The sequence below is a fragment of the Taudactylus pleione genome, unplaced genomic scaffold, assembly GCF_031769625.1.
Source record: "Taudactylus pleione unplaced genomic scaffold, aTauple2 ptg000262l, whole genome shotgun sequence".
Classification (NCBI taxonomy): Eukaryota; Metazoa; Chordata; class Amphibia; order Anura; family Myobatrachidae; genus Taudactylus; species Taudactylus pleione.
In genome coordinates, this window is record NW_028284664.1 from 5,962,935 (window position 1) to 5,975,847 (window position 12,913).

At 35.2% G+C, this 12,913-nt stretch overlaps 13 non-coding genes across 13 annotated transcripts; all 13 read left to right on the top strand.

Moving 5' to 3' along the window:
- The first annotated feature begins 200 nt into the window (after window positions 1-200).
- On the top strand, window positions 201-307 carry LOC148514684 (U6 spliceosomal RNA). The gene has a single exon (XR_015879504.1). It is a non-coding gene; the product is annotated as a U6 spliceosomal RNA (small nuclear RNA).
- Window positions 308-829: 522 nt separating this feature from the next.
- On the top strand, window positions 830-936 carry LOC148514685 (U6 spliceosomal RNA). Its single transcript, XR_015879571.1, has one exon. It is a non-coding gene; the product is annotated as a U6 spliceosomal RNA (small nuclear RNA).
- Window positions 937-1,458: 522 nt separating this feature from the next.
- On the top strand, window positions 1,459-1,565 carry LOC148514686 (U6 spliceosomal RNA). Its single transcript, XR_015879505.1, has one exon. It is a non-coding gene; the product is annotated as a U6 spliceosomal RNA (small nuclear RNA).
- A 1,531-nt stretch (window positions 1,566-3,096) lies between these two features.
- LOC148514687 (U6 spliceosomal RNA) lies at window positions 3,097-3,203 on the top strand. The gene has a single exon (XR_015879506.1). It is a non-coding gene; the product is annotated as a U6 spliceosomal RNA (small nuclear RNA).
- Window positions 3,204-3,725: 522 nt separating this feature from the next.
- Window positions 3,726-3,832, top strand: LOC148514688 (U6 spliceosomal RNA). Its single transcript, XR_015879507.1, has one exon. It is a non-coding gene; the product is annotated as a U6 spliceosomal RNA (small nuclear RNA).
- Window positions 3,833-5,363: 1,531 nt separating this feature from the next.
- LOC148514689 (U6 spliceosomal RNA) lies at window positions 5,364-5,470 on the top strand. The gene has a single exon (XR_015879508.1). It is a non-coding gene; the product is annotated as a U6 spliceosomal RNA (small nuclear RNA).
- Window positions 5,471-5,992: 522 nt separating this feature from the next.
- On the top strand, window positions 5,993-6,099 carry LOC148514690 (U6 spliceosomal RNA). The gene has a single exon (XR_015879510.1). It is a non-coding gene; the product is annotated as a U6 spliceosomal RNA (small nuclear RNA).
- Window positions 6,100-7,630: 1,531 nt separating this feature from the next.
- LOC148514691 (U6 spliceosomal RNA) lies at window positions 7,631-7,737 on the top strand. The gene has a single exon (XR_015879511.1). It is a non-coding gene; the product is annotated as a U6 spliceosomal RNA (small nuclear RNA).
- Window positions 7,738-8,259: 522 nt separating this feature from the next.
- Window positions 8,260-8,366, top strand: LOC148514692 (U6 spliceosomal RNA). Its single transcript, XR_015879572.1, has one exon. It is a non-coding gene; the product is annotated as a U6 spliceosomal RNA (small nuclear RNA).
- A 522-nt stretch (window positions 8,367-8,888) lies between these two features.
- On the top strand, window positions 8,889-8,995 carry LOC148514693 (U6 spliceosomal RNA). Its single transcript, XR_015879512.1, has one exon. It is a non-coding gene; the product is annotated as a U6 spliceosomal RNA (small nuclear RNA).
- Window positions 8,996-10,526: 1,531 nt separating this feature from the next.
- LOC148514694 (U6 spliceosomal RNA) lies at window positions 10,527-10,633 on the top strand. The gene has a single exon (XR_015879513.1). It is a non-coding gene; the product is annotated as a U6 spliceosomal RNA (small nuclear RNA).
- Window positions 10,634-11,155: 522 nt separating this feature from the next.
- LOC148514695 (U6 spliceosomal RNA) lies at window positions 11,156-11,262 on the top strand. Its single transcript, XR_015879514.1, has one exon. It is a non-coding gene; the product is annotated as a U6 spliceosomal RNA (small nuclear RNA).
- A 522-nt stretch (window positions 11,263-11,784) lies between these two features.
- LOC148514696 (U6 spliceosomal RNA) lies at window positions 11,785-11,891 on the top strand. Its single transcript, XR_015879515.1, has one exon. It is a non-coding gene; the product is annotated as a U6 spliceosomal RNA (small nuclear RNA).
- The last annotated feature ends 1,022 nt before the right edge of the window (window positions 11,892-12,913 follow it).

Consider the following 12,913-nt stretch of genomic DNA (forward strand, 5'->3'; position numbering starts at 1 on the left):
TTCACTGTGATATGTATGGAAATCGATGGCTATTCCTTAATGGGATATTGAATTTTTTTGCCAGTTAGCAGCTCTATCTTGTTAATGTTCTCCAGTTTATAAAACCCTATTTAAATTTTACTTCCAACTTTCACTCTCCCTAAGATCAATCTTGAGGCACATGGTGGGGTATATAACTCTTAGGACTTTGCTTTTGGAATGTGCTTGCTTCGGCAGCACATATACTAAAATTGGAACGATACAGAGAAGATTAGCATGGCCCCTGCGCAAGGATGACACGCAAATTCGTGAAGCGTTCCATATTTTAGGTATATAGCTCTGGACAAATTAATTCGATTCCACTTAAGATACCTGCAGATAAAAAGTCAAGAAATTTTGCAAGCAAAGAACAAATCGACCAACTTTTTTATGACAAAATCAGTTCGACATGACATATCATTTTCAAATTCAATTCTTGTCTAAATTGTGCAGGTTGTCTCAGTACTTCTATTAAGTCTTAGAAAACTATTTTGCCATTTTCCATTCCTACTTCACTTGTTCTGTACTTAGGAGCAATTTTAATCTTGTACAGCCTATGGTTCCAAAAGAAATGAACCTCCACATGCTAATTTGCATAATTTATTTGACTGTGGTACGTATAGAAATTGGTGGCCTTTCCTTAATGGGATATTGAATTTTTTGCCAGTAAGTAGCTCTATCTTGTTTATTGTAAAGTGTTCTCCAGTCTTTGAAACCCCATCTGAATTTAACTTCCATCTTTTACTCTCCCTAAGATCAATCTTGAGGCACATGGTGGGGTATATATATCTTAGGACTTTGCTTTTGGAATGTGCTTGCTTCGGCAGCACATATACTAAAATTGGAACGATACAGAGAAGATTAGCATGGCCCCTGCGCAAGGATGACACGCAAATTCGTGAAGCCTTCCATATTTTAGGTATATAGCTCTGGACAAATTAATTCGATTCCACTTAAGATACCTGCAGATAAAAAGTCAAGAAATTTTGCAAGCAAAGAACAAATCGACCAACTTTTTTATGACAAAATCAGTTCGACATGACATATCATTTTCAAATTCAATTCTTGTCTAAATTGTGCAGGTTGTCTCAGTACTTCTATTAAGTCTTAGAAAACTATTTTAACATTTTCCATTCCTACTTCACTTGTTCTGTACTTAGGAGCAATTTTAATCTTGTACAGCCTATGGTTCCAAAAGAAATGAACCTCCACATGCTAATTTGCATAATTTATTTGACTGTGGTACGTATAGAAATTGGTGGCCTTTCCTTAATGGGATATTGAATTTTTTGCCAGTAAGTAGCTCTATCTTGTTTATTGTAAAGTGTTCTCCAGTCTTTGAAACCCCATCTGAATTTAACTTCCATCTTTTACTCTCCCTAAGATCAATCTTGAGGCACATGGTGGGGTATATATATCTTAGGACTTTGCTTTTGGAATGTGCTTGCTTCGGCAGCACATATACTAAAATTGGAACGATACAGAGAAGATTAGCATGGCCCCTGCGCAAGGATGACACGCAAATTCGTGAAGCGTTCCATATTTTAGGTATATAGCTCTGGACAAATTAATTCTTTTCCACTTAATGATACCTACAGATAAAAAGGTAAGAAGTTTTGCAAGCAAAGAACAAATCGACCAACTCTTGTATGATGTCATCAGTTAGACATGACTTATCATTGTGTGAATTGTGCAGACTGCCTCAGTTATATTTAAACTTAGAAAATTATTTAGCCACCTTCAATTCTTATTGAACTTGCAGGGGTGTATCTATTGGTCGAAGCGGAAACGTAAGGGACAGGTGCCCCCTCCAAGTCACTCCAGGCCTGAAGGCATGAATATGCACTGCTGCACCCAATAGGTTCTGCTTGGTACAGTGGAAAAATCTATCTTTCTTTATGCAATACCTATTCATAACTCTAGACAATTGTACAGTACGAAACCACAATCTCCAGCAAATCAAATCTGCTATTATATAATTATTGAAGCCCATGGTGCATGCTGCAATCACCTAATTTGCTTAATGCATGAGATTTAAGACCCTTTCCACAAAGAACAAATGCCTAGCTTCTCCCCCTACACATAATGTTCTATCAAGAAACTCCCCAAGCACCCATGAATATACTAGACTTCTAAAACTTCTTTTTTTAACTCTGTTCCACAAAAATAAGAACTGAACACATAATGTATTAGATGCCAAACCAAGGAGCCATTCACAACACATAAGCACCTCTAACAGAATGTACAAATATAAAAATAAAATGTTAGGGCTAGTTTAAATCATATACCAATACAATTAGGGAGACCAAGTTGTGGCTTCAAAATATATATATATTATTAATTTATAATACTTACCATATGCTATTCATCTGTATTTTTTACTTTTATTGTTAATTGAGCCAAAAGATAGTGCACACAATACTTAATTTACAATCTTAAAGTTTAGCAGTTACATAATTTGCATATATCCAAATTTGTTTAGCAACAAATACATTTTAAGTGTAAACTATGTCATTTTTGACCTTTTTGCCCACTTATTTGACATTAACCGATTACATAAATGGTGATTAGCATATGATTAGTATTATAAACTAAAAACATTTAGAAGTAAAATTCTTTAGTCTCCCTAAACTAAATGCTATAAACTATAAAGTTATAAAAAAGAATGGTTATTTAATGGGCAGTAAATGTTTTTTTGGCTGGAGATTTTGCTGATGTCTGGAAACCTGGCTGCTTAGATGCACAGGGGTGCCTGGCAAAGAGCACCCATTTTTGTCAAGTGCCATCCTAGCCAAAGAATGCAAAGAAGCAATTTTAGCCTAGTACAGTCTATGGTTTTGAAGAAATGAACCTCTACATGCCAATTTTCATAATTTGTTTCACTGTGATATGTATGGAAATCGATGGCTATTCCTTAATGGGATATTGAATTTTTTTGCCAGTTAGCAGCTCTATCTTGTTAATGTTCTCCAGTTTATAAAACCCTATTTAAATTTTACTTCCAACTTTCACTCTCCCTAAGATCAATCTTGAGGCACATGGTGGGGTATATAACTCTTAGGACTTTGCTTTTGGAATGTGCTTGCTTCGGCAGCACATATACTAAAATTGGAACGATACAGAGAAGATTAGCATGGCCCCTGCGCAAGGATGACACGCAAATTCGTGAAGCGTTCCATATTTTAGGTATATAGCTCTGGACAAATTAATTCGATTCCACTTAAGATACCTGCAGATAAAAAGTCAAGAAATTTTGCAAGCAAAGAACAAATCGACCAACTTTTTTATGACAAAATCAGTTCGACATGACATATCATTTTCAAATTCAATTCTTGTCTAAATTGTGCAGGTTGTCTCAGTACTTCTATTAAGTCTTAGAAAACTATTTTAACATTTTCCATTCCTACTTCACTTGTTCTGTACTTAGGAGCAATTTTAATCTTGTACAGCCTATGGTTCCAAAAGAAATGAACCTCCACATGCTAATTTGCATAATTTATTTGACTGTGGTACGTATAGAAATTGGTGGCCTTTCCTTAATGGGATATTGAATTTTTTGCCAGTAAGTAGCTCTATCTTGTTTATTGTAAAGTGTTCTCCAGTCTTTGAAACCCCATCTGAATTTAACTTCCATCTTTTACTCTCCCTAAGATCAATCTTGAGGCACATGGTGGGGTATATATATCTTAGGACTTTGCTTTTGGAATGTGCTTGCTTCGGCAGCACATATACTAAAATTGGAACGATACAGAGAAGATTAGCATGGCCCCTGCGCAAGGATGACACGCAAATTCGTGAAGCGTTCCATATTTTAGGTATATAGCTCTGGACAAATTAATTCTTTTCCACTTAATGATACCTACAGATAAAAAGGTAAGAAGTTTTGCAAGCAAAGAACAAATCGACCAACTCTTGTATGATGTCATCAGTTAGACATGACTTATCATTGTGTGAATTGTGCAGACTGCCTCAGTTATATTTAAACTTAGAAAATTATTTAGCCACCTTCAATTCTTATTGAACTTGCAGGGGTGTATCTATTGGTCGAAGCGGAAACGTAAGGGACAGGTGCCCCCTCCAAGTCACTCCAGGCCTGAAGGCATGAATATGCACTGCTGCACCCAATAGGTTCTGCTTGGTACAGTGGAAAAATCTATCTTTCTTTATCCAATACCTATTCATAACTCTAGACAATTGTACAGTACGAAACCACAATCTCCAGCAAATCAAATCTGCTATTATATAATTATTGAAGCCCATGGTGCATGCTGCAATCACCTAATTTGCTTAATGCATGAGATTTAAGACCCTTTCCACAAAGAACAAATGCCTAGCTTCTCCCCCTACACATAATGTTCTATCAAGAAACTCCCCAAGCACCCATGAATATACTAGACTTCTAAAACTTCTTTTTTTAACTCTGTTCCACAAAAATAAGAACTGAACACATAATGTATTAGATGCCAAACCAAGGAGCCATTCACAACACATAAGCACCTCTAACAGAATGTACAAATATAAAAATAAAATGTTAGGGCTAGTTTAAATCATATACCAATACAATTAGGGAGACCAAGTTGTGGCTTCAAAATATATATATATTATTAATTTATAATACTTACCATATGCTATTCATCTGTATTTTTTACTTTTATTGTTAATTGAGCCAAAAGATAGTGCACACAATACTTAATTTACAATCTTAAAGTTTAGCAGTTACATAATTTGCATATATCCAAATTTGTTTAGCAACAAATACATTTTAAGTGTAAACTATGTCATTTTTGACCTTTTTGCCCACTTATTTGACATTAACCGATTACATAAATGGTGATTAGCATATGATTAGTATTATAAACTAAAAACATTTAGAAGTAAAATTCTTTAGTCTCCCTAAACTAAATGCTATAAACTATAAAGTTATAAAAAAGAATGGTTATTTAATGGGCAGTAAATGTTTTTTTGGCTGGAGATTTTGCTGATGTCTGGAAACCTGGCTGCTTAGATGCACAGGGGTGCCTGGCAAAGAGCACCCATTTTTGTCAAGTGCCATCCTAGCCAAAGAATGCAAAGAAGCAATTTTAGCCTAGTACAGTCTATGGTTTTGAAGAAATGAACCTCTACATGCCAATTTTCATAATTTGTTTCACTGTGATATGTATGGAAATCGATGGCTATTCCTTAATGGGATATTGAATTTTTTTGCCAGTTAGCAGCTCTATCTTGTTAATGTTCTCCAGTTTATAAAACCCTATTTAAATTTTACTTCCAACTTTCACTCTCCCTAAGATCAATCTTGAGGCACATGGTGGGGTATATAACTCTTAGGACTTTGCTTTTGGAATGTGCTTGCTTCGGCAGCACATATACTAAAATTGGAACGATACAGAGAAGATTAGCATGGCCCCTGCGCAAGGATGACACGCAAATTCGTGAAGCGTTCCATATTTTAGGTATATAGCTCTGGACAAATTAATTCGATTCCACTTAAGATACCTGCAGATAAAAAGTCAAGAAATTTTGCAAGCAAAGAACAAATCGACCAACTTTTTTATGACAAAATCAGTTCGACATGACATATCATTTTCAAATTCAATTCTTGTCTAAATTGTGCAGGTTGTCTCAGTACTTCTATTAAGTCTTAGAAAACTATTTTAACATTTTCCATTCCTACTTCACTTGTTCTGTACTTAGGAGCAATTTTAATCTTGTACAGCCTATGGTTCCAAAAGAAATGAACCTCCACATGCTAATTTGCATAATTTATTTGACTGTGGTACGTATAGAAATTGGTGGCCTTTCCTTAATGGGATATTGAATTTTTTGCCAGTAAGTAGCTCTATCTTGTTTATTGTAAAGTGTTCTCCAGTCTTTGAAACCCCATCTGAATTTAACTTCCATCTTTTACTCTCCCTAAGATCAATCTTGAGGCACATGGTGGGGTATATATATCTTAGGACTTTGCTTTTGGAATGTGCTTGCTTCGGCAGCACATATACTAAAATTGGAACGATACAGAGAAGATTAGCATGGCCCCTGCGCAAGGATGACACGCAAATTCGTGAAGCGTTCCATATTTTAGGTATATAGCTCTGGACAAATTAATTCTTTTCCACTTAATGATACCTACAGATAAAAAGGTAAGAAGTTTTGCAAGCAAAGAACAAATCGACCAACTCTTGTATGATGTCATCAGTTAGACATGACTTATCATTGTGTGAATTGTGCAGACTGCCTCAGTTATATTTAAACTTAGAAAATTATTTAGCCACCTTCAATTCTTATTGAACTTGCAGGGGTGTATCTATTGGTCGAAGCGGAAACGTAAGGGACAGGTGCCCCCTCCAAGTCACTCCAGGCCTGAAGGCATGAATATGCACTGCTGCACCCAATAGGTTCTGCTTGGTACAGTGGAAAAATCTATCTTTCTTTATCCAATACCTATTCATAACTCTAGACAATTGTACAGTACGAAACCACAATCTCCAGCAAATCAAATCTGCTATTATATAATTATTGAAGCCCATGGTGCATGCTGCAATCACCTAATTTGCTTAATGCATGAGATTTAAGACCCTTTCCACAAAGAACAAATGCCTAGCTTCTCCCCCTACACATAATGTTCTATCAAGAAACTCCCCAAGCACCCATGAATATACTAGACTTCTAAAACTTCTTTTTTTAACTCTGTTCCACAAAAATAAGAACTGAACACATAATGTATTAGATGCCAAACCAAGGAGCCATTCACAACACATAAGCACCTCTAACAGAATGTACAAATATAAAAATAAAATGTTAGGGCTAGTTTAAATCATATACCAATACAATTAGGGAGACCAAGTTGTGGCTTCAAAATATATATATATTATTAATTTATAATACTTACCATATGCTATTCATCTGTATTTTTTACTTTTATTGTTAATTGAGCCAAAAGATAGTGCACACAATACTTAATTTACAATCTTAAAGTTTAGCAGTTACATAATTTGCATATATCCAAATTTGTTTAGCAACAAATACATTTTAAGTGTAAACTATGTCATTTTTGACCTTTTTGCCCACTTATTTGACATTAACCGATTACATAAATGGTGATTAGCATATGATTAGTATTATAAACTAAAAACATTTAGAAGTAAAATTCTTTAGTCTCCCTAAACTAAATGCTATAAACTATAAAGTTATAAAAAAGAATGGTTATTTAATGGGCAGTAAATGTTTTTTTGGCTGGAGATTTTGCTGATGTCTGGAAACCTGGCTGCTTAGATGCACAGGGGTGCCTGGCAAAGAGCACCCATTTTTGTCAAGTGCCATCCTAGCCAAAGAATGCAAAGAAGCAATTTTAGCCTAGTACAGTCTATGGTTTTGAAGAAATGAACCTCTACATGCCAATTTTCATAATTTGTTTCACTGTGATATGTATGGAAATCGATGGCTATTCCTTAATGGGATATTGAATTTTTTTGCCAGTTAGCAGCTCTATCTTGTTAATGTTCTCCAGTTTATAAAACCCTATTTAAATTTTACTTCCAACTTTCACTCTCCCTAAGATCAATCTTGAGGCACATGGTGGGGTATATAACTCTTAGGACTTTGCTTTTGGAATGTGCTTGCTTCGGCAGCACATATACTAAAATTGGAACGATACAGAGAAGATTAGCATGGCCCCTGCGCAAGGATGACACGCAAATTCGTGAAGCGTTCCATATTTTAGGTATATAGCTCTGGACAAATTAATTCGATTCCACTTAAGATACCTGCAGATAAAAAGTCAAGAAATTTTGCAAGCAAAGAACAAATCGACCAACTTTTTTATGACAAAATCAGTTCGACATGACATATCATTTTCAAATTCAATTCTTGTCTAAATTGTGCAGGTTGTCTCAGTACTTCTATTAAGTCTTAGAAAACTATTTTGCCATTTTCCATTCCTACTTCACTTGTTCTGTACTTAGGAGCAATTTTAATCTTGTACAGCCTATGGTTCCAAAAGAAATGAACCTCCACATGCTAATTTGCATAATTTATTTGACTGTGGTACGTATAGAAATTGGTGGCCTTTCCTTAATGGGATATTGAATTTTTTGCCAGTAAGTAGCTCTATCTTGTTTATTGTAAAGTGTTCTCCAGTCTTTGAAACCCCATCTGAATTTAACTTCCATCTTTTACTCTCCCTAAGATCAATCTTGAGGCACATGGTGGGGTATATATATCTTAGGACTTTGCTTTTGGAATGTGCTTGCTTCGGCAGCACATATACTAAAATTGGAACGATACAGAGAAGATTAGCATGGCCCCTGCGCAAGGATGACACGCAAATTCGTGAAGCCTTCCATATTTTAGGTATATAGCTCTGGACAAATTAATTCGATTCCACTTAAGATACCTGCAGATAAAAAGTCAAGAAATTTTGCAAGCAAAGAACAAATCGACCAACTTTTTTATGACAAAATCAGTTCGACATGACATATCATTTTCAAATTCAATTCTTGTCTAAATTGTGCAGGTTGTCTCAGTACTTCTATTAAGTCTTAGAAAACTATTTTAACATTTTCCATTCCTACTTCACTTGTTCTGTACTTAGGAGCAATTTTAATCTTGTACAGCCTATGGTTCCAAAAGAAATGAACCTCCACATGCTAATTTGCATAATTTATTTGACTGTGGTACGTATAGAAATTGGTGGCCTTTCCTTAATGGGATATTGAATTTTTTGCCAGTAAGTAGCTCTATCTTGTTTATTGTAAAGTGTTCTCCAGTCTTTGAAACCCCATCTGAATTTAACTTCCATCTTTTACTCTCCCTAAGATCAATCTTGAGGCACATGGTGGGGTATATATATCTTAGGACTTTGCTTTTGGAATGTGCTTGCTTCGGCAGCACATATACTAAAATTGGAACGATACAGAGAAGATTAGCATGGCCCCTGCGCAAGGATGACACGCAAATTCGTGAAGCGTTCCATATTTTAGGTATATAGCTCTGGACAAATTAATTCTTTTCCACTTAATGATACCTACAGATAAAAAGGTAAGAAGTTTTGCAAGCAAAGAACAAATCGACCAACTCTTGTATGATGTCATCAGTTAGACATGACTTATCATTGTGTGAATTGTGCAGACTGCCTCAGTTATATTTAAACTTAGAAAATTATTTAGCCACCTTCAATTCTTATTGAACTTGCAGGGGTGTATCTATTGGTCGAAGCGGAAACGTAAGGGACAGGTGCCCCCTCCAAGTCACTCCAGGCCTGAAGGCATGAATATGCACTGCTGCACCCAATAGGTTCTGCTTGGTACAGTGGAAAAATCTATCTTTCTTTATCCAATACCTATTCATAACTCTAGACAATTGTACAGTACGAAACCACAATCTCCAGCAAATCAAATCTGCTATTATATAATTATTGAAGCCCATGGTGCATGCTGCAATCACCTAATTTGCTTAATGCATGAGATTTAAGACCCTTTCCACAAAGAACAAATGCCTAGCTTCTCCCCCTACACATAATGTTCTATCAAGAAACTCCCCAAGCACCCATGAATATACTAGACTTCTAAAACTTCTTTTTTTAACTCTGTTCCACAAAAATAAGAACTGAACACATAATGTATTAGATGCCAAACCAAGGAGCCATTCACAACACATAAGCACCTCTAACAGAATGTACAAATATAAAAATAAAATGTTAGGGCTAGTTTAAATCATATACCAATACAATTAGGGAGACCAAGTTGTGGCTTCAAAATATATATATATTATTAATTTATAATACTTACCATATGCTATTCATCTGTATTTTTTACTTTTATTGTTAATTGAGCCAAAAGATAGTGCACACAATACTTAATTTACAATCTTAAAGTTTAGCAGTTACATAATTTGCATATATCCAAATTTGTTTAGCAACAAATACATTTTAAGTGTAAACTATGTCATTTTTGACCTTTTTGCCCACTTATTTGACATTAACCGATTACATAAATGGTGATTAGCATATGATTAGTATTATAAACTAAAAACATTTAGAAGTAAAATTCTTTAGTCTCCCTAAACTAAATGCTATAAACTATAAAGTTATAAAAAAGAATGGTTATTTAATGGGCAGTAAATGTTTTTTTGGCTGGAGATTTTGCTGATGTCTGGAAACCTGGCTGCTTAGATGCACAGGGGTGCCTGGCAAAGAGCACCCATTTTTGTCAAGTGCCATCCTAGCCAAAGAATGCAAAGAAGCAATTTTAGCCTAGTACAGTCTATGGTTTTGAAGAAATGAACCTCTACATGCCAATTTTCATAATTTGTTTCACTGTGATATGTATGGAAATCGATGGCTATTCCTTAATGGGATATTGAATTTTTTTGCCAGTTAGCAGCTCTATCTTGTTAATGTTCTCCAGTTTATAAAACCCTATTTAAATTTTACTTCCAACTTTCACTCTCCCTAAGATCAATCTTGAGGCACATGGTGGGGTATATAACTCTTAGGACTTTGCTTTTGGAATGTGCTTGCTTCGGCAGCACATATACTAAAATTGGAACGATACAGAGAAGATTAGCATGGCCCCTGCGCAAGGATGACACGCAAATTCGTGAAGCGTTCCATATTTTAGGTATATAGCTCTGGACAAATTAATTCGATTCCACTTAAGATACCTGCAGATAAAAAGTCAAGAAATTTTGCAAGCAAAGAACAAATCGACCAACTTTTTTATGACAAAATCAGTTCGACATGACATATCATTTTCAAATTCAATTCTTGTCTAAATTGTGCAGGTTGTCTCAGTACTTCTATTAAGTCTTAGAAAACTATTTTGCCATTTTCCATTCCTACTTCACTTGTTCTGTACTTAGGAGCAATTTTAATCTTGTACAGCCTATGGTTCCAAAAGAAATGAACCTCCACATGCTAATTTGCATAATTTATTTGACTGTGGTACGTATAGAAATTGGTGGCCTTTCCTTAATGGGATATTGAATTTTTTGCCAGTAAGTAGCTCTATCTTGTTTATTGTAAAGTGTTCTCCAGTCTTTGAAACCCCATCTGAATTTAACTTCCATCTTTTACTCTCCCTAAGATCAATCTTGAGGCACATGGTGGGGTATATATATCTTAGGACTTTGCTTTTGGAATGTGCTTGCTTCGGCAGCACATATACTAAAATTGGAACGATACAGAGAAGATTAGCATGGCCCCTGCGCAAGGATGACACGCAAATTCGTGAAGCGTTCCATATTTTAGGTATATAGCTCTGGACAAATTAATTCGATTCCACTTAAGATACCTGCAGATAAAAAGTCAAGAAATTTTGCAAGCAAAGAACAAATCGACCAACTTTTTTATGACAAAATCAGTTCGACATGACATATCATTTTCAAATTCAATTCTTGTCTAAATTGTGCAGGTTGTCTCAGTACTTCTATTAAGTCTTAGAAAACTATTTTAACATTTTCCATTCCTACTTCACTTGTTCTGTACTTAGGAGCAATTTTAATCTTGTACAGCCTATGGTTCCAAAAGAAATGAACCTCCACATGCTAATTTGCATAATTTATTTGACTGTGGTACGTATAGAAATTGGTGGCCTTTCCTTAATGGGATATTGAATTTTTTGCCAGTAAGTAGCTCTATCTTGTTTATTGTAAAGTGTTCTCCAGTCTTTGAAACCCCATCTGAATTTAACTTCCATCTTTTACTCTCCCTAAGATCAATCTTGAGGCACATGGTGGGGTATATATATCTTAGGACTTTGCTTTTGGAATGTGCTTGCTTCGGCAGCACATATACTAAAATTGGAACGATACAGAGAAGATTAGCATGGCCCCTGCGCAAGGATGACACGCAAATTCGTGAAGCGTTCCATATTTTAGGTATATAGCTCTGGACAAATTAATTCTTTTCCACTTAATGATACCTACAGATAAAAAGGTAAGAAGTTTTGCAAGCAAAGAACAAATCGACCAACTCTTGTATGATGTCATCAGTTAGACATGACTTATCATTGTGTGAATTGTGCAGACTGCCTCAGTTATATTTAAACTTAGAAAATTATTTAGCCACCTTCAATTCTTATTGAACTTGCAGGGGTGTATCTATTGGTCGAAGCGGAAACGTAAGGGACAGGTGCCCCCTCCAAGTCACTCCAGGCCTGAAGGCATGAATATGCACTGCTGCACCCAATAGGTTCTGCTTGGTACAGTGGAAAAATCTATCTTTCTTTATCCAATACCTATTCATAACTCTAGACAATTGTACAGTACGAAACCACAATCTCCAGCAAATCAAATCTGCTATTATATAATTATTGAAGCCCATGGTGCATGCTGCAATCACCTAATTTGCTTAATGCATGAGATTTAAGACCCTTTCCACAAAGAACAAATGCCTAGCTTCTCCCCCTACACATAATGTTCTATCAAGAAACTCCCCAAGCACCCATGAATATACTAGACTTCTAAAACTTCTTTTTTTAACTCTGTTCCACAAAAATAAGAACTGAACACATAATGTATTAGATGCCAAACCAAGGAGCCATTCACAACACATAAGCACCTCTAACAGAATGTACAAATATAAAAATAAAATGTTAGGGCTAGTTTAAATCATATACCAATACAATTAGGGAGACCAAGTTGTGGCTTCAAAATATATATATATTATTAATTTATAATACTTACCATATGCTATTCATCTGTATTTTTTACTTTTATTGTTAATTGAGCCAAAAGATAGTGCACACAATACTTAATTTACAATCTTAAAGTTTAGCAGTTACATAATTTGCATATATCCAAATTTGTTTAGCAACAAATACATTTTAAGTGTAAACTATGTCATTTTTGACCTTTTTGCCCACTTATTTGACATTAACCGATTACATAAATGGTGATT